Below are 27,796 nucleotides of genomic sequence, written 5' to 3' on the forward strand. Positions count from 1 at the left end.
ATCTTAAATTAATCAACGAAACCATCTTAAGGAAGGTATATCCTCCATCCTTTCTTAGTCCCTTGAATTTATTCAATTCTTCCAATAATATTTCTTTGGTGAATACGGGGGGGAGGAGTTTCTGATAAGTCTGCCATAAATTAATGTGTGTGTTCTTTGCGTCCAATGGAGTGGAAAGTGTCAAAGAACAAGGGGGGGGGGGTCTACGACAATTAGTCACGGAGATATGGGCTCACAAACATTGATTGGCCCCTAAAACAAGGAAATAGTCCCACATATGGTGTAAATAGCTTTACTTTGCTCCACTTTTATACCCACTTTGGCTAGATAAAGGTTCAATAATATTCTTAGATTGAAGATTATCGAAGACTGATATGTCTTTCTCCACATGTGTGACTGTGTCCTGGTTTTAGAGCCCTATCAATGTTTGGGAACCCATATCTCCATAACTAAACGTTGCAGACCCTCATGTTCTATGACCTTTTCTACTCAGTTTGACCCAAATAACACATGCACCCTTCCATTTACGTCAGGCTTATCAACAACACCTGTATAACTCAACTTGTTCGTAAATTCATACAGATACTTCCTCATACACGATTTTAAGTTGAACAATGGGGATAGAAAAGATGGTGGAAAGACTTTAGAAGACAGAGGGCCACTCGATTGGAAATCTGGTGGAAAAGGGTGGAGCTTGAAACGAGGCGCGAAACTAAAGAGTTGAAGGGAAAACGATTCTTAAGAAAATATTTTAGTGTTCTTGACCCCTTACACCCCCCTCACCCCATCATCCTCCTCCGCAGACTAAGGAAGAGTAGAGATGCACGTGCTATAATTAATTATTGGTACGTGCCAAGGATGGAGATTTCTCTCTTCATCCTTCCCAGAACCGCTTATATTAAAAGAGAACTTGAAGAAGGATAGATGGAAGAGGAGAGAGAGAGAGAAGATGGGGAGGGGGACGACACTCTTATTTCTCTTCCTCTTTAAATAGTCACTTATTGCGTCGGCTAATTCCTCCAAATTTTCGCACCCTTCTCTTTCAGTCGCTCTTGAGTTATAGTACAGGCTTTCAGTATATGTACTTTTAAAACGTCTTGGAAGAATTAAGGAATTTTGTCCCAGCACCCATCCCTAATTGTATAGAGTATATATATGTATGGAATGCATTTAGTTTATTAAATGGAAATATGTATAGGCTTACTTAGGGACGTGTAAAAGGGGGGATGGAAAGTTGTATTTATTCCCACTCTAATTTCGGAAACCCTAATTTGTTTATGGTCAGTTAGTTTACGTAAGAGGGCCTTTCATTCCCTCTTTCACCCTCTCCCATCCTCTCTCTCTCTCTCTCTACTCTAGAATTATAGGGAGCATTCCCAAATTGCTATTAAGTTCAAAGGTACTCGCGCGTTTAATCGTTTCAAATAGAAATTAAGATGGCTTTATTATAAAACTTGGTGCAATTACCGAATGTCGTAAGAGATAGGCGACGATGCGTGCTTTCAAAATAAGCATCCTATTTTGAGTTTTCAATGATTTTTAATAAGGGGAGTTGCGCGAAGATGGACTTTAATATCGCGTACATTCGTTTGGAATTTTCATGGTGAGATGAAGTGTTTAGTTATTTTAATATTTGGTCTGGAAATCCATCCCTATCCATTAAGAGAGGACGAGAGAGGACTTTAGCTTGCGAATCCTTAGATGGAAACGTTTTCGTAGACATCTTCATCAGGATTTGTAGAAGACAGGATATCTCTCTCTCTCTTGGAATATTAGTGGCGTACACGCTCGCTTACTCGACTAATGGCCGTGTTTCTCGCTTTTCCTCGTCGTTTGTCACTTTCCGGCGAAGAGAGCTCTGCTAGGATGAATTAAAACGCGCTCTTAAGTTATTTATTTTCATCACTATACACGCTCTCGCCTTCTTAGCCATCATCCAACTTATAATTTGGAGATTCATTTGAATAAGAGTATATTTGATCCTCCGTCAAACTCTAATGGAATTGCTAATTTCTGAGCGTGTATTAGCTTTTAGTGAAGCCTCGCGCTAAATACGAGGCAGCGATATTGCTCACGTGTCATGACTCTATCTGATGTTGAAGTTTAAAGCTGGCGAAATTTCAAAATTTAAAACTAGCAAAAACAAAGGCTTTCCGAAATTTTTTAATCCAGTCAAGAAGTTATATCTAGTATCTCAGAGAGAAGGTATAAATTCGCCAGACTTCCAGCTTTATCTCCAGTCCAAACGTAGGTCCGGAGTCAATCCCCGTCTCTAAATTACAACCAGCATCTCATTGGTTCTTGAAAACTCACGTCAGCGCGACGACGCGAGTGACGAAAATTACAGTCATATTTTCCGACTGAGGAGAGGCGCCCGGCGCCTCCTTTTACTTCCCCCCTTGTATTTTGAAAGGGGGACTGAGACTGTGGCGCGCGAATACAAAGGCATCTTATACCTTCTCTCTGAGATACTGATATAACTTCTTGATCCAGTGATATTACGATTTCTGAACGTTTTATACGAGCGTGCAATATTCCTCACGTGGCTTTTCAGTTGCTAATGCGCGCGAAATTTCAAAATTCAAAAATAAAGGCTAGGCCTAGTACCGAAGTTTTTCTTTACATTAAATCACGTGACCTTGCGAAGTTTTAAAGCGCGTGCGAATCAATTTCATATTTTAAAACAAGGCTTAGCGAAGCTTTGTAATCTACGTGCAGCTTCTTCTTCTTGTTGTTGTGAGTTTTTGAATTTTATTATCGTGACAAAATAAGAAACAGTGATGGACTACAGGGCACAGGCTCTTCTGGGAACCTTCTTTGACGTCACGCTTCTTCTTTCTGTTGGTATTAAAATTCTGGTAATTAGATTTTATGCTGGGGTTTACTCGCTAACTAAAATGACAGTTTTTTTTACCCTCCGGAGAAAATATGTCCGTTAGTTTATTAGCGAAAGTTCTGACAATGTTTAAAATTAAATTTTAAAAAGAAAGGTTTGTAATTGGTGGCTGGATTCGATGTGTATGGAATATGTTTAAAGATGACGTCGAAAAAGCTTATGAAAAAGAATATGAACAAATTAGTTCCTTCGTGCTAGATTCTTCAAGATTAAATTTACTCATCTTTAATGGTAGCTTGCTCTTCCTTGATCAAGTTTAGTTATTACCTCAAGTTCCATGTATGATCATGAATGGTATAGCTAAATTCATTCTTAGATTGCTTGTAATTTCAAACTTTATCTTTGGAGAACTTCTGATATTTGAACACCTTTTATGGCAGTGTAATCTTTGATTATATTATATTAAAACAAGTTGGGAAAACCAAAATATTACCTCTCCGAGTCAAGAGAAGGACTACCTACAAACTTATTTACCCAGTTATGGAAATGTTTATTTTTTTTATGAACAAATACTGAAGTTAAAATTTATGAAATATTAAAGCAGTATACAAAGCATAGAAAATATACTGTAAATCAGACGACATTTTACATCCAATAAGTATATACTTGTACACATTAAAATCATCCGATGGGGGAAAACGGGAAATGAAGAGATAAAACTTTGGAGGGATATTACCTTTACGTGTTTGTAAAGGCCCAATTTGCTACTCGTCAACTGTATACCCTCTATGTTCAAAGCCATATTCACAACAGGGTTGCCATGTAAACACTATCCTCTCCTTTCACCTCAACAATTTTTTTAGTTTGTCAACATGACGATTAAAGTTACATAACACCAAAGCTAATTTGTGGCTACACACACTGAAAGTAAACGTGCACCATTAAAATCATGATAACACGAAGCTATAATCCGATTACGATCAGACCTTTCACTGATCTGGGCTGCGTTCAGCAGAGCTCACCAAAAAAGACAGCGGATTTTGGAAAACGTTTACCGGTGAGATCTGTCGTCATAGCTTTTCTCCGGTCATCGGTGTTTTAAAAATGAAGCTAGCGCAATAAAGCGTGCAAGGTACAAAGGCTTAACAAAAATTGTATGATAACATATTTATGGAGATAGATAAGAACAACTTTTATAATTAAACATAGAAACTAACATATCTCTTAAAATTCTCGCGTGATCAACTGGTTTCACGTCAAATAAATAGCTATAGTCCCATCAGAACATAGAGACTAGAAACCCCAAGGAGTGGCAGGTCCCCCGCTCTACAAGCGCAAATAATATGTTGCTCATAAATTGGTACATGAGAGCTTCCGGCCCGTTTAATTTTGCTTAGCGGAAGTCGCCGTGTACCATGAAAAAGGGCAACAAGTTGAGGCATTCCTGCCACTCCTTGGGGTTTCTAGTCTCTATGATCAGAATCAGCAAGAGCTATTTGTATTAATTCCTCCATGTTTTTTTCGCCAAGCTGAGAACTACGCGTTTTACGTCACGTTATCCAAAAACCCGACTATTTTCTTTGGTGACCGCGCTGGCTCAACGCTGAGCACCGTGCCGTCAAAATTCATAACCAAAATCCCGTTCTGTAAGACACTGCTAACAGCGCTGAGTTCTGCTCAACGCGGCCCAGACTTCCACCATGATTATAAAATCTTAGCCTGATTATTTAAAAGTGTAATTAACTTTCGGCTCACTCTGAACCGTTAATGTCTCTGCATTACAAAAACGAAAACCTAGCGTTTACTTTATGGTTCACTAGGCCTATTGACAAATGAAAGTTCATTTGACCAATATAGTAACGTTCTTCTTGAAATCACTTTAGAAAGGATTATGCTATAAACAGATGTAGTATAGCTTAAGTAATATATAAACATCGATTTCAAATAATAATATTAAAAAAGGTTCTTGGGATATCAAAATGAAACAGAGCTTTATAGCTACAAAACCACTAAAGGCATCGAAATTACGAAAAATATTTCCATATATTAATTATACATTATGAGAAAACCAAATATTAAGGTTTTGTAGGATTTCTTTCCACAAAACAAAGCGAACTGCTAACGCGATGCACTAACGGACGGACATACACAGACTAAAACATAGACTGCTTTTTAACTCTTTCCGTTTTAATTTTGAGTTGAGAAACAAGATTATCTTAAATATTAAAATAAATATAATTAATATTAAATATTTTCTTCGTTAGTTGTTCGCCTTATTGAGCGTTAAATCGCGTTGATAAAGAACAATTAGACATTCTTGAGAGACTTGACTAATATTGGCGTTTGAAATGAAGCATACGCCGGTTGCATTACCTTACTCAAATAGGTAGTATATAAGGGTGTCGAACTACAGCTAAAAGCAAGAACAACCGCAATTGCGAAAACCATTGGTGGACAACCCACCCTAGGGAGGCTAGACGTTTCTCGTAACCCTAGCTGATCGCCGCGAATGTCTTAAACCCAACGATGACGATGGAGTAGAAGCCAGGTGTACAGACTGGTGTCCAAGTGGAATGGACGAAGACCAGAAGATGGTGGTGATTAGAAGCCAGTATGTACAGACTGGTGTCCAAGTGGAATGGACGAAGACCAGAAGATGGTGGTGAGTAGAAGCCAATGAATGCAGACTGGTGTCCATGTGGGATGGACGAAGACCAAAAGATGGTGGTGATTAGAAGCCAGTAAGTACAGACTGGTGTCCAAGTGGGATGGACAAAGACGAGAAGATGGTGGTGTGAGTACTCAAGTAAAGGAGCCATTTCCGTGACTGTGAAAGCAGTTCGGAAATGGCGAACACGTTTGCTCCGATTTGGAAACTGCGAACGCGGTCACGTGGGTGTAACAACAGACACACACACACACACACAGACACACAGACACACACACACGTCGAAATTAGAACCTCTCCGTGACATACGTCACTCGGAGAGGTAAAAATCCAGGATCATTAACGATCTTCCTAATTAATACTTATATCGCTTTAGCTCCATAAAAATGAAATCAAAGTGGATGACTAGGACACGTTTTTAGCTTTACCTATAGAGCTCTGTTTTACGAGTATGACTTTTGGCCGTCGTATATTTTTATCGCCTTGATATTTATTTTTGAGAGAGAAGACTAAACGATCTACCGTTTATTATAAATCAGTACACGCGTTATTGGAAATATAATAGAGTTTATTGCCTAAAGGTAAACCGTGCCCCCCCCCTACAATCTTGGGAGAGTATTAGCTCGGGGCATATTGGGGCCCCCACCCCGCCCTAAGATTCGTATTTACGTTCGGATTTAAACCGTCATGTGCCTACAAAGTTAAAGTAAACATTGAAAGGGGAAAAAAGAACTAAGCCATTCTTTCAAAGTTTATCACCCGATGTACTTAGAGTTTCATGCAATTTCGAGAAATTGCTGGTGTCTATTTTTATGGAACTATAATCAAAGGTAGCCCAGATAATGACGAATATAATGGTGTTAATATTTAATTAGTCGGATAATTAGTTTAGGAGATAAATTGAATTATCTTAATTTCTGTAGATAATTTTTTTTAGTTATACATAAGTGAAGGACCTAGAGCTGTCATACAAAATCTTAAATTTCTCAAAATTGCGTCTGTCTATTTTTATGAAACTTTGATCAAACGTAGCCAAAACTATATCAATTATAATGGTGTTGGTTTTTAATTAATCGCATAATTAGTTTAGGAGATAATTAAAAATGACTTAATTTTTATAAATAAATTTCTTCAAATTTTTCCCAAGGCTTATTGCGTTAAATAGTTAGAAAATTTCAAATTTCTCGAAATTTTGTATGTCTATTTTTATGAAAATTTGACGATTCGTAGCCTAAATTATATCGAATACAATGGTGTTAATTATTAAGCGATTAGGTGATTAGTTTAGGAGTTAATTAATATTTAGTTACTTTGTCTAAACAAACATTTTCTTTAATTCATGAACTTTCTATCAGAAACGTCTGGTAGCACCAGTTATTTTTTCGTGATTTGATTAAGACTGAGAAAACCGTACCATCTTGCCCTTTCATGGAGAGAGAGAAAAAAAATAAATAAAAAACCGGGAATTGTGGGTAGACTATACCTTGGCCTATAATCCCGTAAAGTGAATCGAAAATAATATATTTTCGATTTCCGCCTCAGGCTTGTTTTGATTTCTTATTATTTTTTTTCTCCACTCAGCTTGGCGCGTTTCCCCCCATCCCCCATTTTTTCCCCTTTTGGGATTTCGTCAGACGGAAAAGTGATTTTTATTTTCTCTCTAAGAGGATTTTTTTCCATGAGATAGTCAATGGATAAAGATACCCCTAGCTTATTTGTCGCGTTCAACCTGAGAATCGGTTTAAAAAACTCAATATTTATACCGTAAATCGAACCAAACTAAGATAAATACAAAATATAGATATATTCACCAAGGCTTATTGAAAATGGTATAAACAGGGTGTTGTAACTTGTAAGAAGTTATGAGTGGTGTGTTTTCTTTTATGCGATTTCAGGGGTAAATAACGAAAGGAGTTAGAGACGCTAGCTTCCGTAGTGTAGAATACAGTGGGACTTTCAAACGTAGACACAGAAAAGAGAAAACGCCTCGGTCGCGCCGTCTATAATTCAAAATAAGTATGATATTTTCCAACCAATAGCGTGGCAGCAAAGTTTCGAAAGTCATGCTGGGATATCGATTTCCTCCTGTCTGCTAGTTTTCGTCTGCTACTTTCGTCTGCTAGTGTTCGTCTGCTTACGACTAAGTGACAATTAGGCTTAGAGTAAAGTTTATTCATTAAGGTGCACTTGAATTAGAAACATGCAATCTTAAAGTTGGTAAATTCCTTTTTCGATAATGAAATGGAATTAAAGTCGTTTTTGCATCCTTCAATACAGTTTTAGTTGTTTTAATTTCTTTAGTCACAGATACAGTCGATGATCCTGATCCCACAGTTCCCACTGGCACTGACTCGGAAAAATCACTAAGCCTTAGCTCACTGGGCCGACTCTGTAACCGCGCACTTACGGCAAAACAAGTTTGAACACATTTTGAGGATTTCCCCGGCTTCAAATTGCAAATTGTTGACTAACCTTTCTTCTTTAAATCGCTGTTTACTCGCGATTGAATATAATAACTATATTGGGTTGATTTATGAGACGACTTCACAACATCGACACCCGCCATTTTACTTTACCCAGAATACCTTGCGGTGCGAGATTTTAAGGCAAAACTTTTAAGGTTCTGGTCTTATTTACAATACAGTTCCAAAGATGGCACTACGTTAGTTACAAATTCTATGACGTTTCAAGGTCCCACTGTATTCTACACTACGGAAGCTAGCGTCTCTAACTCCTTTCGTTATTTACCCCTGGCGATTTTAAGTCGAAAATGTTGAGAACCATTTTGGCGTCCGCTGGCCACCGTTTTCGAGTTATGATCTGAGTATTTTACGGATGACCCCTAATAAATTTAATTAGTTAAGAATCTGATTTAGACAATGATAGTTTTTTCAAGGGGTCATTTGTAAAACAATTATGTTATGATTGCAGTGTTTTGCGGATGAATCCTTATAAATTTAATTGAGAAACTGATTTTGATAACGTTAATTTATAAAAGAATTTATCCTTAAAATGCTCAAGTTATGATTGGAGAGTTTTACGGATGACCCCTTATATAAATTAGCATTGTCTAAATCAGTTCTTTAATTAAATTTAAGGGGGTCAACCGAAAAATACTCCAATCATAACTTTAAAACGGGGTGGCCCGGACATCAAAATGTCTTAGAAGTTACATTTTTGACTTGAAATCGTCCAATGAACAACACCCGCTCATAATTTAGATTACGAACCTTTCATAAACACCCTGTAGAAATAGAAACGCGATGGGAGAAAAAGAGATAGAAAATATCCCTTCGTTATTATTAAAAAATTCCTCTTGTCTTTGGGTTTAGAAACCATGCAACGTAGAACGTAAAAGTAATCCTTTCTAATAAGGAGTGTTTTTTTTTATAAGATTATGTTTTTCTGTTCATATCTCCTTGGTAATGCCTGTTTCCAGTTGTTTTAAAGTGGATTTTTTATGCTTTCTTTAGATTTTTGGAAACGAACGAACGAACAAACAAACGACCTCAAGGAGGAAAATAATGGACTGCGCATAAAGGAATTTTTACGTTTTTTTCCCCAAGAAAAATTTCAAGTAAGAAAATATATATACGCTCTTTATAAGACAAATAAGTCCAGAATTCTTAAAATTCCTACAAGTATGAATTAATTTCATCCTCCCATGAAATTTGAGTTTATATTCCTGAAAGATGTAAGATAAATTCACCCCTTTACCAACCGAAATTGCAACGTAGTGGTTTTTCCAAAAAGAAACTCGATATGAAGCTAGGAGAAAACAAAACATAATAAGTGGTTTCTCGATAATACGATACCTTGAAGCTTCTAATTATACACAGTGTAGAAAACTTTATTCCCTTCCATCGATATTTGTATAAACACCTTTCCTTTAATTTAAAACTTGGAAGGAAATTGCGTCTAAATTATAGGATGCAATGAAGCCAAAAGCGGGGGACTGTATTTGTATAATTGTGATGAACTATACCCAACCTATCCGTTTTAGCTTCGCACGTATTTCATCAATTAAGATGAACGCGTTGATTGACTCCACGTGCGAACTAACTAAAGTTAAAGTCATACCTCGAACGCAATCACGCGCTGCACGCTTTACTTAAGATCAGACGGAATATGCAATGAGGGAATCTATATATTCACGTGTTTAAGTCCTATTGTAATACGAGTGAGATTGACCTTAACGTAGCTTCCCACCCTTTTGCAAATTCACTTTGATTATTCTCTCACACCTACACCTTTTCCGTTACGCACGCGCGACGGAAGATCGTGACTTGTTGTATAGTACTCCCCCGCGTTTCAGCGTTAGTTAGAACTACAGTCGAAGGTATACGGTACTAAAACAATGTGGGATATAACCTTACCTTTAGTGTAAATTCAGGTTTGGATGAAGGTATAAATTGTTGAATGAGAAAAGATGTTCAACGTTACCTGGGAATTTCATCAATGAATAACGATGGTAATGATTACTTTTGATAGTACTGACAATTGACTTCTTAAACGAAGAGGGAAAAAGGAACGTGTGTGTTAGCGAATTCACACCCTCAGTTGTTTCATTTTCAATATCGCTCGATCGTTTTGGGGTAAAAACGTCATAGACTGTTTCGTTGAAATTCAAATTCAGCCTTGAGTAATCTTTTACTGTAGCATTTTGGAAGTTTCCATTGAACTGGTGCTAGACTTTGAATCAAATTTGTCCATATTGTGTCTTCTCCCGTATTCGAAATATCGGAAAATAGACGCGCGAGATTTTTCCCGCGTTAATAATACACTCCAGAATTTTCCCGCCAATTCTACACCCCCTATGCTATACTTTAGAAGTGTTCTGCCAAATCCGGTTTTTATTAAATTTTGTCTCCTCTCTTCTTTCTTTCTATTAAAACAGGGCGCGCGAAAATGAACGATTTCTGACTATATTATTTTTAGTCCCGCCAATTTTTGCCCATTGCTCGACTCAAGTCATCCGAAATAAGGCGGCCAAGGCTTAGCTTTTATCTTTATTAAAAATTTTCAGTCGGAGAAATTGACGTATTTTCGCGGTTAGTTCAATTTTGAATCGAAAGAAAATATACTACCATTATTTTTGCTTGTTTGAAAATTTCGTTTTTACGATCTCAATTCTTATATATATAGATTCTCTTCTTTTCCCACCCTCCAAATAACGCTTCGATAAATCGTGAAAAAATTCCAGAAACATTCACCAAAAAATAATAAAAAAGAAAACAGATTTCAATTTTAAACAAAGACCAGACTAGATTTCTGAAAACAATTTTCAAAATATGGAAATTTTTCAATCTATTATCTTATTATTAATTTAAATTTGCGGAACTAAAAGAAATATCTACTCATACTTCTTTAAAAATTGTAAATTGTAAATTGACAGAAAATGTAGGGTGTGATATTTGAGTTCGAAATAAAGAATTATTGTAAGGGAAAGATTGCATACAGGGGAAAAATACCCTAGGTTAAACCTACGGCCCCTGTAGAAATGTTTCACTCTCTCAACACCGGAGTAAGTACTAAAAGCAACCTAACAGGCGGGATGGAAGTTCTGGAGTTTCTGATAAGTTTGCCATAGTTTAAAGAGTGTGTTCTTAGTGTACAAATCTTAGTGGAAAGTGTCTGCAAAGAACATGGGGGTCTAAAACATTTAGTTACAAAGATATGAACTCTCAAACATAAATTAGCCCCCAAAACCAAAGAAATAGTTACGCTTAAGTAGTAATTAGCTTTACTTTACCAGCGTTAGCAGACTTCTACCCATTTAATAGCACACTAATGCTATAGACAAGGCTCAATATCGTTCTTAAATCGAAGACTATGACACTTCCTTTCACTTTCCACTCAGTTTGACTCTAAAAACACACCATTTAATTTGAATGAACACCCTGTATTTCCCATATTTTTTATTTCTCTGAAATAAATTTCGCGCGATGTTCTGAAAGGAAGACACAAGCTCGCGCGTGTTGCGATTACTCCGCGAAATTTTTCATAAATTGAAATCTCGTGCCGCTAAAAAGCATGCACCGTTTATTGAAAAGATTTTCTTCACAAAAGTGGAAGTAAAAGCCTTCTCTCTTTTTTTTGGGACCCGCGCGTGCCAGTTAACTCGACTTGAACTATACGCTAGAATTTAGTTTTGGAAAATAAAAATATAGCGGTATACGTAGATTCCTTTTGAAGAAATTCAGGCACGTCATACCCTTTCGTGTTTAGTTAAGAGAAAAAGAGGGAGAGGGAGAGATGGTATTTGAAAATTCGCTTATTTAGAAAAATGCTCGGTATGGATTCTTTGAATCAAAAGTTTATTTCTAAAAGCGATCGAGCGAGCGTGGGTTTTGAGGACTGATTTTTCAAATGACCCTTCCGGTTCAGAACAAAAATGAGCTTTCAAAAGTTTGTGCAAAAGAAATTCGATAACTTGGTAGCGTAAATGACCTTTCACCTTTGATTTCCCCGTACCTAACCTTTACACTAATTAATTTATTTGACTGATCATTTGTGTGGAATCAGAGCCTGGCCAGGTCGCTCTATTTAATTCAAAACTGCCTTTACGTTTTTGGTAAACATTCACCGGAATTTTTACAACGAAAGGCAACTTTATTTGGAAATGTGATCCCGGGGTTACCAGCCCCTATAGGATGAGGAACTATATACAGACACTCGTGGAATCATAGTTTTAGAAGTCTGATCCCCCTTGTATTTGGGTGGGGCGAGCCCCTCGTAGAAGAGGGTACTCTAGCGAGGAAAAATAAGATTCTTTGGTTACACGAGATGTTGACCCTGGCTGCGTGGCATCAAGATTCTCTGTTTTCATCCTCATTCTTTCTCTCTTGTTGCTATCGGAGCTTTCCGACTAGTACTTTATACTATCTCTTTGGTGGGTGCTACAAGGGTTGTGTGAGATTTTATGGTTCGTGTATTGTAGGGTTCAGATTGTCTTGGGAGTAAGATGGGGTTATAGTTGAGAGGGGAATCTCTTTGATGGGTTTTCGCTTCCAATACAAACACTCTTGAAAGTGATCAATGCGGAAGGTTGTTATTGAAAATCTTTTGGTGGAGGGAATGTCTTTTACATCTAATAGCTCAATATATTCCGTGTTTAATCTGCATATTCTCTAGTTTAATCTGAATATTACATAAATTAAGCTGGATATTTCGTAGTTTAAGCTGGATATTTCGTAGTTTAAGCTGGATATTTCGTAGTTTAAGCTGGATATTTCGTAGTTTAAGCTGGATATTTCGTAGTTTAAGCTGGATATTTCGTAGTTTAAGCTGGATATTTCGTAGTTTAAGCTGGATATTTCGTAGTTTAAGCTGGATATTCCATATTTCAGCTCAATATTTATTTTATTTTATAGTTTAAAGAAAAAGCTCATCAACTCTATCGTTAATTAATTAGTTATTTTTTTAATTGGAGTGAGGCATTTTCCCCGAACAATTAAAAAGTGGCAGTTCTGCAAGGTACAACTATGGAGCTTCTCCAAAATTGGTTCGACAACGAGTTTAATTTTAATTATCTCTCTATATTAATGTCAGAAATTTATTAAAAGCGTGGGAAATGGGAATCTTGGCCATAAACAAACCGCCTTTGTCGATAAAAATAATGTATGGCGCATTGGCGCGTTCGTTATGTCACAACTGACTCGACTTGAAAGGAACCACCGTACAGAAATACATTTATTCTCCGCTGCTTATTTCCATCGAATTTTTCCTGAACACAAGCAAGCTGGTAAGGGGGAGGCTTTGGTGTTTTCCCGGTTCATAACTATTAATATTCTTTCCCAGTTCGCTACTAAATAATAATAACCCTAATCCTGCTCGAAAACCCTACACCCCCATCCCATCCCCCACTCCCTCTTATTGACGCTCCGTGCACGAAAATTGTCCCTATAGAAACTCAACAGCTAGGAGTCGGACATTATCCTTCAGAAACATTTATATCTTAATATAGGTAAATTCCATTTTAGTTGTTAAGTATCCCACATCTTTCGTTGTTAAAGAAGCGAGTTCTAATTTGTTTCCAAGTGAAGAAAAATAGGAAAATTGCTCGGCGATTCAAGCTTGAAATGGGGTTAAATTAAACCAGATTTAATGTCATATTTGGCCCTTTTCAAGGATGCGATTATCGTATGTAGGGAGTTGAAAATGAAAATGGGGAGTTTCCAGCTCGTAACGGAAATCAATTCCATAAATGATTCACAATGACACGAACGCGTTTTTACGTAATTTTCATACCCCCTTACGTATATGCTTTCTGAGACAACAATGTACGGATGGGAAAAATGACACGTGTTGCAAATATTTCAGTCCCAATCGCTTATTTTTCCTATCCAGCTTTATATTATGTATCACTCCGCTTATTACTTACGCTTCGTGGAATACAGAAATTATTATTCTTATTTGCCGAATTAAAAGCAACACGTTTGTAGTTGAAATAATTGCTCAAATTCCTTTTCATCGTAGATTTCGCCTGTATTACTTCAATTTCATCGGATGAAATTGTGTGTTTTTGGAAGAAACTAATTTAATTCTCAGTTGATAATGGGGGTTTGAATATTTGGTTATTTTTCCAGAGGGTAAATTAGTCTCTATGGGCCATTTTCCTTTTAGTTAATGACGTTATAAATTGATTTTCTATCCTGGCGTTGTGCGCTTCTTAAGGCCTTGGCCCGGTTGGCCTTAATCCTTGTAAGGCTATTAATTAGCCTTAACGTATATAAGGGAACTACATCAGGCTCTTATTTTGTCCGAGATAACCCTAACTTAGGTTATTACTCGACTAATATATACTTCTAACCCTTTTCCTCCGCACGCCGTTACGTTTTTTGGTATTTTTTGGCGCGAAAGAACGATAAAAATCATCGCACGACTCGAGTAAATTACTAGGGGGCATTACCTAACTGGGGGCCCCTGCTATTGGGGCCTATATTTTTCGCTTCGGGGATTACAGCGTGACAGAGAAGGACATTTTGGTAGAACTTCCTTAGCTAATGAAAATGAACACTGTGTCAGTGCCAGTTCAGTCCCAAAATTATCCCCATACTAAATAACGATCTCTAATCCAGGTCGAGTTGATCATCAAGGGGTTTAGTTTTATTTAATTTTCAAGTTTTCTTTATAATTAATATTTAATCCAGTTGAAAGGTTAACTTGATTGATGAAGGTTTAGGTGGGGTTCCATTTTTCTGAGTTATCATTTGATTGGGGGAAGTGGCGGGCGTTAAGACAATCGTTGCTCTAATCTTGAAGAGATCTTTCTTCGCTTCTGCTTCTTTCTCGCCCTTTTCCGAGATTAGAAAGCCTTCTCCGACAGTGGCTCCGATATGGGGACTTGTACCCCAAGCAAGCGCGTTGTGGATGGCCAATGACAAATTATCCCAACCTCTGGAATCGATGTTACCCCTCGGTGTCTTTTCCCAAGCGATATTCGGGAAACCCCTTATAACAGAACGCTACTAGTTTTCCCGCCATTTCTATATATATAGACCATTTCAATCCAAGTCTCGCGCTTGTTTGGTCCTCCCCAAAATTAAATGCCCAGTCGTCCAAATAGAAAGGAAAAAGCAACAGATTAACGATTCTTCTAGATCCTTTTACTTTTTTCCCTTTCGTCTGTCCATCCGTTGAGGGGGCTTAGCCCCTAGACTCTCTTCTCTTTTTTTTGTTATAAGCAAACACAAATTACACCGCGGGTATTTGTATAGAATGTATTGTTTTCATTTACAAAAAGGTCTGTCGGGAGCAACGTTGGCTTAGTTCCCTGTATTACTGAATTGGGTATTTTTGCCGCCGTTAGCGCTTTTTCCTACTGCATGCATTGTTCTATCAGCGAAATGAAAACCTATTAACCAAAGGGAAACCCATGGGATGGTATTTTTCCATACCATTGTTTTTCGGCTTTTTTCGACAACGTACCAATGTATGCGATTTTAAGTACATTATTTTACAAGAAGTAAGACACGAAATGTTCAGAGTAATTGACGGGTTAGGTTAGATTATCTGACGATGTACATGCAGAGAAGCAGGGGAAAAATACGCTTTGAACAACGGGACAATTACTTATTGAGCAACGGGACAGTTACGCTTTGAGCAACGGGACAGTTACGCTTTGAGCAACGGGACAGTTACGCTTTGAGCAACGGGACAGTTACGCTTTGAGCAACGGGACAGTTACGCTTTGAGCAACGGGACAATTTTGCTTTGAACAACCAAGTACAATTGGTGAAATTCTCACTCCCACTATGAGAGACACGCGTGGTTAAAAGAGTAGCGATGCTAATCTCCGAACAAGTACTCGTACAAAAAGAAATATATCAAAGCCCATAGCTCTCTCTCTCTCTCTTTGGGTCCCACTGGAGTACATATCCAGATGCTCAATATTACGTTTTTTTTTCTTTCTTTCCCTGGTCTCCTATGGCCGCAGTTATATCTGCCAAGCAGTGAAGCGAACATACCTCGTTTTTTCGGAGCTTTGTTTGGGGGGAGATACCCCCAACACGAATAAAAAGAAAATACGAAACAGTTCCAGGGTCGAGTGCTATACAAGTAGATCCGAGCGTAACGCGCACCTGACTTTGTACGAAAATAAAAAAGGGGAAATGGTAAAAAAAAAGTGCCATGTGAGGATAGACACGGCTCATCGACTAACAGAGGGGATATAGCCTCCCCTGAAACACTGTCAGACCTCTCAGAGTCCTATAACAGAACCTTGTTTTTTATCTGGATAAAGCTATCCCATGATCCAACGCTCGTCGCTCTATGGTCTATGGACGATTTTTTCGCTCTATATACCATTGTTACTTTACCCCAACTACTTTCTTATCCAATCTTAATACGCTTTCAATATCCCTCCACGTATGCTTTAAAATTCACTGCAAATTTAGACTGGCTTTTTTCTTTTTTTATTCCTTGCTCTATGGATTTTACATTAGGGAAATATACATAGTATGTTCTTGTATGTTTTTCGCTTTGGGTTTCTTTGCACGAAAGTTATCTTATGTTTACTTTCTCTCTTTCTCGATAAATTTATCGTTTTATACATTTTTAGTAAGTTTACGATTTTGTTTCTTATACATTTTAGTCGTGGTTTACCCCTAGAATTTTGAACGGTAGTTAAGTTTATTTGAACTGCAATGTTTGTTACTTTCTTCTTGAAATGTTGATGGTGTTGACATTGCGTGTGAAATTTACTAGAGGGTAAAAATAACACTTTTAACTCGATCCGCTTCAAAACGGAGAACTTCGTAATTCTTCGCTGAAAATGCAGAGTTAATTGTTTTGCCGAAAATATTTATAGCAAAAAGTTAATTTAAACTATTTAGGGGGTGTTTCATAAAGGGTGATAAACCGAGGTGCAGTGGGATGGTTCTATTGTAAATCATTTTTGAAACGAAAATGTAACTTGTATGATATTTTGATATAAGGTTCGTCTCTAAATAAGTGTTTAATGGATGGACCCCTTAATCTTACGTAAGAAACTAAAATACAGTTCTAATTTTATCAAGGGGGCATCCCTAAAATACTTTAATCATAACTTGTAAGCTGTGGTCCTTAGGACAAAATGTCATTGAACATTTTCGACTCAAAATCATCCATTTTAACTCAGTCCTACAAGACTTTTTGAAACACCCTGTATAATGCATTTATACCAGAAGTATATAATACTTCTCTCCAAGAGAAGTATACCACAAAGCAGCGTAAGTGTAACGTCATTCTTCCCAACATCAGAGCATTTGGAACAAGGTTACTAAACCAAATCACATACGCGATAAATAGTTCCCTCATCATTACTCTAAGCGCTTAATTATTTGCCAAGGCACGCTTGTGAATCTTTGTCCCATGTCAAGATGAGATTTGTGGTTTGATTGCTGAGGATTTAGTACCAAACAGTTATAGAATTGACCCCACGGTGCGATGCCCATCTATACTTTGATGAGCAGGGAAGAGCAAACAAAAAGGTGCATGAGCCAGGGAAGAATCAAGTTATATAACTAAAGTATTAAGAGGATACAGAGTGTCATCCTTCTTCTATCATCCCCTTCTGATTATACTTAATATCGTTAAGTGCATTTTAAATTAAATTAGGTCACGATTCTGCCTATTGGGTTAATATTTAAATTTCCCTTTCATATATGTTTGCGAGTTCGACGAATACTTAATTTAATTTCACGTATGCAGAAACACATTGTATCTATATATACGAAAATTTTCCCCGTTTAGTATTTAAGGATGCATCTAGACAGTAAGATTAATATCGTTCGTTAGCTAGTATCAGCCGATAAATCGAAGAAAGATTCTTAATAGAAATTGCGGAACGTGCTCCAAATGAATTAAGGCTCGCCCGCGTGTTAAAGGTCAATCTTTCTTGAGACTAAACGTAGGAAAACACGAAGGTTGTTCTAGAGTCAATACCAATGACAAGTTTGAAGTGATACAAATATCTTTGATAAAATTATTATATTTATCGATAGACTATTTTATTCGAAACTCGGAGCTTAATAGTTTCCAAGCTTTCATAACAGGGTTGGCAAAAAACCGGATTTTTCCTGAAAAGTCCACTGGTCTGGTTTTTTGCTGGTTAAAACCGGATTTTTCGGTTTTATCCGGATTTTTCAAAAATTACTCCTAGGTGTGCCAGAAATAAGCAAGTAACAGTTTTTTTGCTTATTTCCTGCACTCTTGAATCATAAGCCGTCGTCTGCTACATACAGTACTATTAGAAAATCAGTCTCACTTAGCCACTTTGTGTTTATAACTCATCTTAGATGTTTTGTATAGCTGTACTTTCTGTAAAAAGATAAAAACCGTAAAACTAACAATACTAGATAGTTTTTTATCATGCCTAAAGCGGGTGGGCATCATAGTGGTGGAAGGAAAATTGATCCAGTATGGATGGAAGTAGATAAACTCCCAAATGAAGATGATAACGATGGTTCTTCATTAAGTTCAAAAGCCAAATGCAAACATTGTGGAGCTGAAGTTAGTGCAAGAGCAGAAAGGATTCGTTCTCATTTGGAAAAATGCACAAAAAGAAACCCGAGGGGTAACACTGAAATTGGAACCTGGTCACCTTGTTCTTCAGAATTGTCTCCTGCAGCTCTAAGTACCAGTGAAAGTTTATCTTTTGCTGATGAACTGTCATTTTCAACTTCTTCTTCTTCTGCTCCCGCTACACCTAGCCCTAGTCCTACATTTGGTCAATTGGACAAATTGAAGAAGGCCCAGTTGAAGTTACTGAAACCTAGTAATCAGTCACGAATAACAGAATATGGAGTTCAAACTACCGCATCTCAAAAACATGCTATTGATAAATCAATTGCTAAATTTTTCTTCAGCAACAACATTGCTTTCAATACAGCTGAAAGTGTATACTACATAGAAATGATGAAACAAATGCGCCCAGGGTACATTCCACCAAATAGAAAGGACTTGGCTGGAAAATTGCTAGACGAAGTGGCTGAAGATGTAGATTCTGCTCTTCAAGCAGATCTGAAAAATAATAAGTTCATTACCATTACATTAATGCAAGATGGATGGTCCAGTTGTAAAAACGACCCAATTCTTGCTAGTAGCATACACACTGGTCAGCATGTGTTTCTCTTAAATTCTGAAGATTCAGCTGAAGAAAGGAAGAGCAGTGACTACTGTAAAGAAGCAGCTTTAAAATCTATGAAGTTAGTAGAAGAAAAATATCATCTCAAGGTTTTTGCTATTGTCACGGACAATGAAAATAAGATGAAAAAGATGAGAAGAGATTTGGAAAAAGACCATCCACAATTGATAACGTATGGCTGTAGCGCACATTACATGAACTTGCTAGAAAAAGAAGTTACCCCTAAAACAGTGCTAAAACATTTAGTGGAAGTAAATAAATATTTCAGAAATCATCACCAGCCCAGAGGTTGGTTACTGGCTAAAGATGGAAAAATGCCCCAATTACCCAATGATACAAGATGGAATAGCCAAGAAGCAGCAGTATCTTCGTATGTGGCTAACTATAATAAATATTTAGAAATTAGAGCAGAGTACCCCAATGAGCTTGAAAGGAACATAGAAAGAATTTTGGATAATTTTCAAATATATCATGGAGCCCTTCACATGGCTAAGCAGTTAGAAGTTGTCAGTTGCTGTTTAAACAGGTTGCAGTCTGACAATTGTGGTCTTAGTGAAGCCGTTGAAGTATGGAAAAACCTCCAAGAGAATGACCAATTTACAGATTATAAAAACTCCATTAAGAAACGATATGAAGATGCAATCCACCCCTGTCATTTGGTAGCTAATATGTTGGACCCAAGATATAAAGGGCTACGCTTGACCTCTAAAGAAGAAGAGATTGCAGAAAATTGGCTGTCTGAAAAGTATGAAACTTTCTTGCCACTTGCAATGGCATTTAAAATACAAGATGCGGATCTATACCCAGAAACCTTGCTCAAAAAGGAGGTGATAGACAACATTCTGCCTAAAAAGTGGTGGCTATATTTGGCATCTAAACAAAAGCCTGAAAATGAAAACTCTAATCTTATGGTGGAATTTTGTAATTTTGTATCTTCACTTTTGTCTTGCCCAGCAAGTTCAGCGGGTATAGAAAGATTATTCTCCACGTATGGACTGGTTTGGACCAATCTCAGAAATAGATTAGGGTATGAAAAAGCAGAAAAACTAGTTAAAATAAACAGATACCTTAATACTCAGAATAATGAGAAATAAATATTCATAAATACTAGATACTGACACTATTATATACTTAGTTCTATTGGTAACTGTATGTTTTCACAAATAAAAAGGAAAAACATCAATTTTGGCTAAGAAAAGAAACGTTTCTTTTTTAAACAATGATTTTTTGAAAAGTCCGGAATTTTCCCTGGATTTTTCAACGTGGATTAAACCGGTTTAATCCAGGTGGATAAAACCGGACTGGTTACCACTGTGCCAACCCTGTTTCATAAGGTAAATTTTATATCAAAATATGGAATGTCTTAACTTTGGTATGAGGTTTCGTTCATGGTTTGTCAAAATTACCTTTCCTGATGGCTGATATACTGAAACTTTAGAAGGGGGTATTTTCCAGTAACTACAGTTCGGTTGGTGTACCAAATATGGATTGAATTTTCAGCAGTATATGGCTCGACCAGCTGCTACTGTTACTCGGTCTGGCCCGGCCATTTTAAGTTCTAGAAGGTCCCGTTATAGAGAATGGGGCCCCGGGAATGATAGACTTAACGAGTCTCAGTGGCCATATAAGCCCACCAAACAGGGACACCCCCTTGTTGTAATCTATCTACCCGATATGGTTATAGATGAAGTCTCGTTAAGTCAACCTCTATTTGCACCAAGGTAAAAGCTACCGTCTATTCCAATCAATACACGTAACTTGACCCAAACTCAACTTGGAAATATTCTCTATAGTTGATCCCATTCCAAATATTCCATTATTACGCGGGAAACACGATGAGTATCGAATATTCAAGATCGCTGTAACTTCAAAGTGAAATGATATGTACATTATGATGGAACATGGCTGCATACCTAGTGCTAGGGGAAGTTCCCCCCGGATCTCTCCATATGTTAGTGGGGTTTAGCGATCCTCCCACTTGCCAGGCGTACGCGTTAGGCGTTACTTTCGATATCGTAGGCGAAATTGGAAGTAGAAACATTTATAGGAGACTGGCTTTCGCCGCCCTGTTTTACTTTCAAAGCCCATTCAGACTAAAGTAAATTCTTACGTTCCCATCAGTCGCGTCAGTAGTCATTATTTTCTTTTCCCTGTTCAGGCGTAGCTCACTGGATCATGCTTCAGTAACTAAGGCATGATCGAGTGAGCTATGTCTAAAGAAAAGGAGCTAACGAGGTGGTGCCATCTCGACACTGCCCGACGAAATTGAAAATTCTCAACCAAAACCCGCGAACCTTTTACCAAATGTGGATGAGAGGGAAAGTATGACAATGGCCATAGAGCCTGTGTTAAAAAACGCAAACATCAAAGTTTCGCCAATAACTATTTAGTTTACTAGTGACTGATGGACTTGCAAACTCGCGACTGAAAGTATTTCAGACATTTATGCTCCTTGGTTTAACCATAGCCCTCTCGATCACGCGAATCACGACGCAAGCTGCTCGCGCTATAGCTGAACTACCGAGATTTGTTTTAAACGTATCTAGTTTTATGTGCTCTTCTATTGCTTCGATAACCTTACTAAAAACCATATTATACCTTCAAATACCTTTTAAAACATTACCAGCTACTCTGTCCTGACTACAAACACAAATCGAGGAAGTTCTAGCATACACAATAGCAGACGACGGTAACCGCCTAACCGCGAATTAACACAACTTACACAAGACCTATTTTAAGGGAGTGAACAGGCCCAGTATAGCTACGCCAATAAAACGGTCAACTACGGCGAAACTCTGATGACTCGCGACTTTTGGCCATTTTCATACTTTTCCTCTCATCCACTTTTGCTTTTACATAGTCGTTGACACGTGTAATTAAGCGACTTCACTGACTTTAAAGTAATATTTTAGAGTAGTCTGAACGGGCCTTAAGGAAAAAGAGGAGTCGGTAGTTCAGTCGGTGTCATCGGGGTGAAGAGGTGAAAAATGAAGCGTATAGGAATAAAAAAAATCATGGTCGACTGCCTTTAACTACCTATTTCATCCTCCCCTTGTACATTGCATTTGCAAAGGTTGCTATATACCGTTATGACCGCACTGAGGGATTTTTCCAGTAGGTCATGTCACCTTTGGACGTATTGATATTTTTCGTTAATTCGATTTTAGTGTTACGACAAAATTCTGAAGGTATTATCAATGTTTCTTTGAATTCACGCGAAAGCCATTTGATATGGCAACCTTTATGAAAGTTCCCCTAAAATTTATTCTTAACCGTAACACATCGCATCACATCAGTTGCTAAGCCTTGTTCGATCGTGAAGGAAACGGCTTGGACTTTGTAATAATTTACTCTTCCCGCATGTACCGTACCATGCATGCTTACTAAAAATCTATCCGTCCACGTGATGCTTCGCAGTTTGGCGAGAGAGAAAATTTAACCGCGCTAGGTTGTACAGTTTGCACGTGGGCGAATATCTCGTCCAAGATAATGACGGAAGGCGCATGCTCTTTTATCGTATAACTTAAAGGGGGTGGGGGAGGCTCGGGATGAGATGATTCTAAGAGGAGAGAAGATGGAAATACCCCTTTTCCATCTCCATATTCTAGTATAACACCCCAGGCGGCCACCATCGCGCCTCTATAAGCGGTTAAATGAGATGGCAAACGATATTATACGTACAGTATCATTGACCATTTTCATCCAAGACCCTAGCTATCCCCTGACCCAACCTCTGTAAGGTTAAATAATGAAAAAAATTCAAATGGTTGCGTTATCAAAACTCGCGCAATTATTCCCATGCTGGCTCTCTTGGAAGGGAATCAACACCCCGGTAGTTTTGAGAGTTTCTCCTTGGGTTCCTCTGTTAATTGGAAATCGAAATGTACTACTAGCACGCTATACCGCACTGCCTGTGCGTATGTACTACATACATTTAAATATCTACAGGGTGCGCGGTAGATAAGCCTTGGTCGAATGTATGTATGTACATCGCCCTTGAATTTGTAATATCGGGAGACGAGCGAATATTTGCACAGACGATTACCCTTGGCGAATGTAAGGAGACGTTTGGAAGAGCATTCCAGCTATTTTCCCGGCCCCCTTTTCGACAATATATAGCTTAACTCCCTGCAGGAATAGGTATCGTTTAATGATTTTTCTGTAGTTGGCCAATATGGTTCAATTTGCGGTGTAGCTAGAACCACTGCGGTGTTATGCTCTTCCATTTTTAAATTTTTCCAAAAGTTACGCGTAGATATAGCCGTATGGTTTTTGCGTTGGAATATTTGTCGTCGTAAATTAACGAGGGACATAACACCTTTTTGAACTCCCACGAGTCACCAGAGCGTCGAGACTTAATCTAATTGCGTTTAGTTTCTATGTTAAAATTAATTATACCGCAAACCCAAATTTGGTACGGGAATAATAATAAAACCTCCGGCCGTATCCCGCCAGCTATAGCTCCAAGGGGGGAAATTTATGCTTATAATTTCCGAGGGGATGGATAGTATAATGATTCGTATTCTATGGCATTATGTCAGGAATTTATGAAGATTACGGTGTAGTATTCGACCCCATTTCTAGAATATTATTAACCACGCCCGTTGGATCCCATAGCCGCTATTGGGATTATATAATAAAGACTTTGGGGGTTTTCAAGCAACACGAATTTGGTTATAGCAACCCGAAATATTCTGGCACGGCGGGAGACGTATATATTTTAGGGGGTTTCTAAAGCGAGCACCCAATGATCCATATAGCCTAGGGTGCCGTCTGTCTGCCCTTTGGTCATACCGTCCAAGAAAACAATGGGTCAAATATAAGAACGGAGAACTTTACAATGGGGTCTGACGAGCTTATTCAAAACGTTTGCCCCTTTTTCCGCGCCGGCGTATAGTGAGTGACTCATGATCATGCTATTCTTTCGGGGCATTTTATACCCCAACACCTATAGCTTTCATCATGGTGATGCTCGAATGTGACCCGAGTTATACAAGATATAGCTTGGTCTATTCATTTCAACCGGCCCCTAGCTATAGCTGTTTTTCAAATTTTTGGGGGTCCAAGTATAGACCCAAATATGTGTGTTCGTGTGGGGTTGCGTAGAAGTCTGTATAGTAAAGAAATTTTATGTTATAATATTATAGGTGTGTTGCTGTAATGGTTCACAATTTACTTCACTTTATGGCCTGTCTATCTTTTTAAATTCAAAATACAGGGTGTTATAAAAAGGGTGGTAAGAACGTAGTACACTGGGTTCTATGGGAAATCAATTTAAAAGTTTTGATCGGAGTATTTTAGAAACTGATTTAATAAAATGTTAATTTAATTAAGGGGTCAAACCCGGGTCATATGTAAAACACTCCAATAATAACTTGTATACGGTCGTCCTAAAATCAAAATGTCAAAGAACATTTTAAACTACAATTTTATATCCCATAGAACCCACTGTACTTCGGTTATAGCACATTTTCTGGAATACCCTGTATTTAAAAAAAAAATGTAAGACCCCAAATTCACTATTTGGGGTCTCGACAGTTTAAAATTTTCCAATCGTTGGAGGATTTATTTGAACAGTCACTCCTTAAGAGTGCAGACGAAATGGGGCGGAACCAAAGCAATGGGACCCCAATTTTATAAATCGACCCCACGATCAAGCTGTCAAAAAACTTAACAATAGCTTCGTTTTAGTGCCCTTACTTTGTCCCCAGACCTAAATCCCGGTCAGGGTGTCTCTGTCCCTGACTGACCATTGTCCACTAACTTTTGTCAACCCTTGTTGAAAAGGAAATCATACTGATTCGAGCTTTCATAGAATCCAGACAAAATTGTAATTCGAGATCAAATACAAGGCTTAAAATAAATCCCTATTCAAGTTTAATATGAAATAACCCCGGGACTTTGTCAATATATTATTATAATTTACTCGGAGATAATTCCTTAGACTGTGAAATTTATTTCAAAGCCTTTTGTAAGATTCGTAATTTCAAAAGAATATTTTAAAATAATTCTAATTTTAGATCCATCGATTCTTATCGAGGGACAAATTACTCCTGTTTCTAATTAAAAAAGACCCTAAAGTTTTAATAATTCTAACGAAAAATGTTCATTTTAAACCCTAAAGCTTATTACAAACACATTTAGCTCGTTTTGAAAGGCTGCGTAGCTTATGCGTTTAAAAAATCGCGCCAAATCTTGCTTTATGGCTAGCGACATCTGGTGAGAAATTGCATATATTTCTCAACGCCTCAAAATGCTCCAACATGTAGTGGCTTAAAATCCGAAATAAAACCAATATTAGTGTTAAAACTTAAAAATCCCATAAACCTTACTTCGGTCTGAAAGTTTTTAGCCCCCCATAGTTCTTTTCTCTCTATTACAGTAGTTCACCCCCAATTCCTCCCCCTTCTTTACCAAGTTGGAGAAGAAGGGGGATGAAGAGACTCTGACAGACAAAGACGGGTCGGCCGAGTAATAAGTGATCTCCGCCGTTAATTTACGTGACAAATTAAATCTCATTTAAATCAAATTTTAATCACAGTTAATACTAGAAATTTTATACTAAAATATGCCTCAAGTATCCAGGAACGTGATGCGATGGAGATTTGGACCTAATATAAATGGTAAATTTAGAGAAAGTTGGGCTTTTTATGTAGTTAACAAGCGGGTTAAGGACGGTTAGGCAGAGTTAGGGAGCGCGGCTTCAGCGGGCGATTTTTTTCCCACGTTGCGCGGTGCCGTCAAGCCGACCTGCCGAGGCGAAGCCATTTTGATTTTTCAGTAATAAGGGTGCTTACACGAGGTATCCCTCGATTTTGATGGACCCCCCTTTATGCTAATATTTTGCAATATTTAATAATTAAGTCTAATTTAAATATCTTTATACTTCTTTGAGTAAGAAAAAATACTGCTTTTAATCAAAAAGTTGGACAAATTTTTTTTTATTTTTTTGATCAGAAGACTAAATTTAAAGTTTTTTTCTCGGAGAAATATCTTGATTAAGAAACATCAAGATTTAGGGGTAAGAAAAAAATTTGAAGCCTTTTCAGGATTAGGAGCAAAATAAAAAAAATGACGCGGGGAAACTAAAAATTTATATTTTTAATGAGACTAGCATAAGTGTAGTTATGAAGCGTTGTTCGCACTGATCTTTGAATCATAGCATCTTAAATTAGAACTTAGGTTTGAAATAATCGTAATGTTTAATCTGAAACAATTTAATTTTAATTTCAGGTCGTTATTTGACTGAATGACGTCGTGAGGAAAATTTCTTCTAAGGGTCACGTTTGGCCATCAGCGAGGGATCAAGGTTTTGTGGTCTAGTGCACATTAAGCTGCACTGAGGATCGCGGGAGCTAAATGACGTTTGAGATGACGTCACGATGATTCCCAAATTTGATTGATTGAACTTCGAACTTTGCGTGAACTTCGACTTTTGTCGTGCGTTTTAATGTATCTCTTGAACTTTGTCAACCTCTGGAACTTTGTCAACCTCTTGCAACCTTGTCAACCTCTTGCAACCTTGTCAACCTCTTGCAACCTTGTCAACCTCTTGCAACCTTGACAACCTCTTGCAACCTTGACAACCTCTTGCAACCTTGACAACCTCTTGCAACCTTGACAACCTCTTTGCAACCTTGACAACCTCTTGCAACCTTGACAACCTCTTGCAACCTTGACAACCTCTTGCAACCTTGTCAACCTCTTGCAACCTTGCAAACCTCTTGCAACCTTGACAACCTTGACAACCTCTGCAACCTTGACAACCTCTTGCAACCTTGACAACCTCTTGCAACCTTGACAACCTCTTGCAACCTTGACAACCTCTTGGCAACCTTGGCAACCTTGACAACCTCTTGGAACTTTGACAACCTCTTGGAACTTTGACAACCTCTTGGAACTTTGACAACCTCTTGGAACTTGTCAACCTCTTGGAACTTTGTCAACCTCTTGGAACTTTGTCAACCTCTTGGAACTTTGTCAACCTCTTGGAACTTTGTCAACCTCTTGGAACCTTGTCAACCTCTTGGAACCTTGTCAACCTCTTGGCAACCTTGTCAACCTCTTGCAACCTTGACAACCTCTTGCAACCTTGTCAACCTCTTGCAACCTTGACAACCTCTTGCAACCTTGTCAACCTCTTGCAACCTTGACAACCTCTTGCAACCTTGACAACCTCTTGCAACCTAACCTTGACAACCTCTTGCAACCTTGTCAACCTCTTGCAACCTTGTCAACCTCTTGCAACCTTGTCAACCTCTTGCAACCTTGACAACCTTGACAACCTCTTGCAACCTTGACAACCTCTTGCAACCTTGACAACCTCTTGCAACCTTGACAACCTCTTGGAACTTTGACAACCTCTTGGAACTTTGACAACCTCTTGGAACTTTGTCAACCTCTTGGAACTTTGTCAACCTCTTGGAACTTTGTCAACCTCTTGGAACTTTCAACCTCTTGAACTTTGTCAACCTCTTGGAACTTTGTCAACCTCTTGGAACTTTGTCAACCTCTTGGAACTTTGTCAACCTCTTGGAACTTTGTCAACCTCTTGGAACTTTGTCAACCTCTTGGAACCTTTGTCAACCTCTTGGAACTTTGTCAACCTCTGGAACCTTTGTCAACTCTCACCTCTTGCAACCTTGTCAACCTCTTGCACCTTGAC

The 27,796-nt window shown here is 38.0% G+C and overlaps 2 long non-coding RNA genes across 3 annotated transcripts in view; one reads left to right on the top strand and one right to left on the bottom strand.

Annotated features, from left to right (window-relative positions):
• Window positions 1-26,500, top strand: part of LOC149610202 (uncharacterized) — a 168,769-nt gene extending 142,269 nt beyond the window's left edge. For both annotated transcript variants that reach the window (XR_016376602.1, XR_016376601.1), the window contains 2 exons: window positions 8,978-9,081; window positions 26,365-26,500. This is a non-coding gene — a long non-coding RNA (uncharacterized LOC149610202). The remainder of the gene's footprint in view (window positions 1-8,977; window positions 9,082-26,364) is intronic.
• Window positions 7,656-8,259, bottom strand: LOC149610205 (uncharacterized). Its single transcript, XR_016376486.1, has 2 exons — window positions 7,977-8,259; window positions 7,656-7,906 (listed from the first exon to the last, which is right to left on the bottom strand). It is a non-coding gene; the product is annotated as an uncharacterized LOC149610205 (long non-coding RNA).
• Window positions 26,501-27,796: the final 1,296 nt, after the last annotated feature.

The sequence above is a fragment of the Phalangium opilio genome, unplaced genomic scaffold (assembly GCF_054372755.1).
Source record: "Phalangium opilio isolate 3A_F unplaced genomic scaffold, DU_Popi_V2 ptg000329l_1, whole genome shotgun sequence".
NCBI lineage: Eukaryota > Metazoa > Arthropoda > Arachnida > Opiliones > Phalangiidae > Phalangium > Phalangium opilio.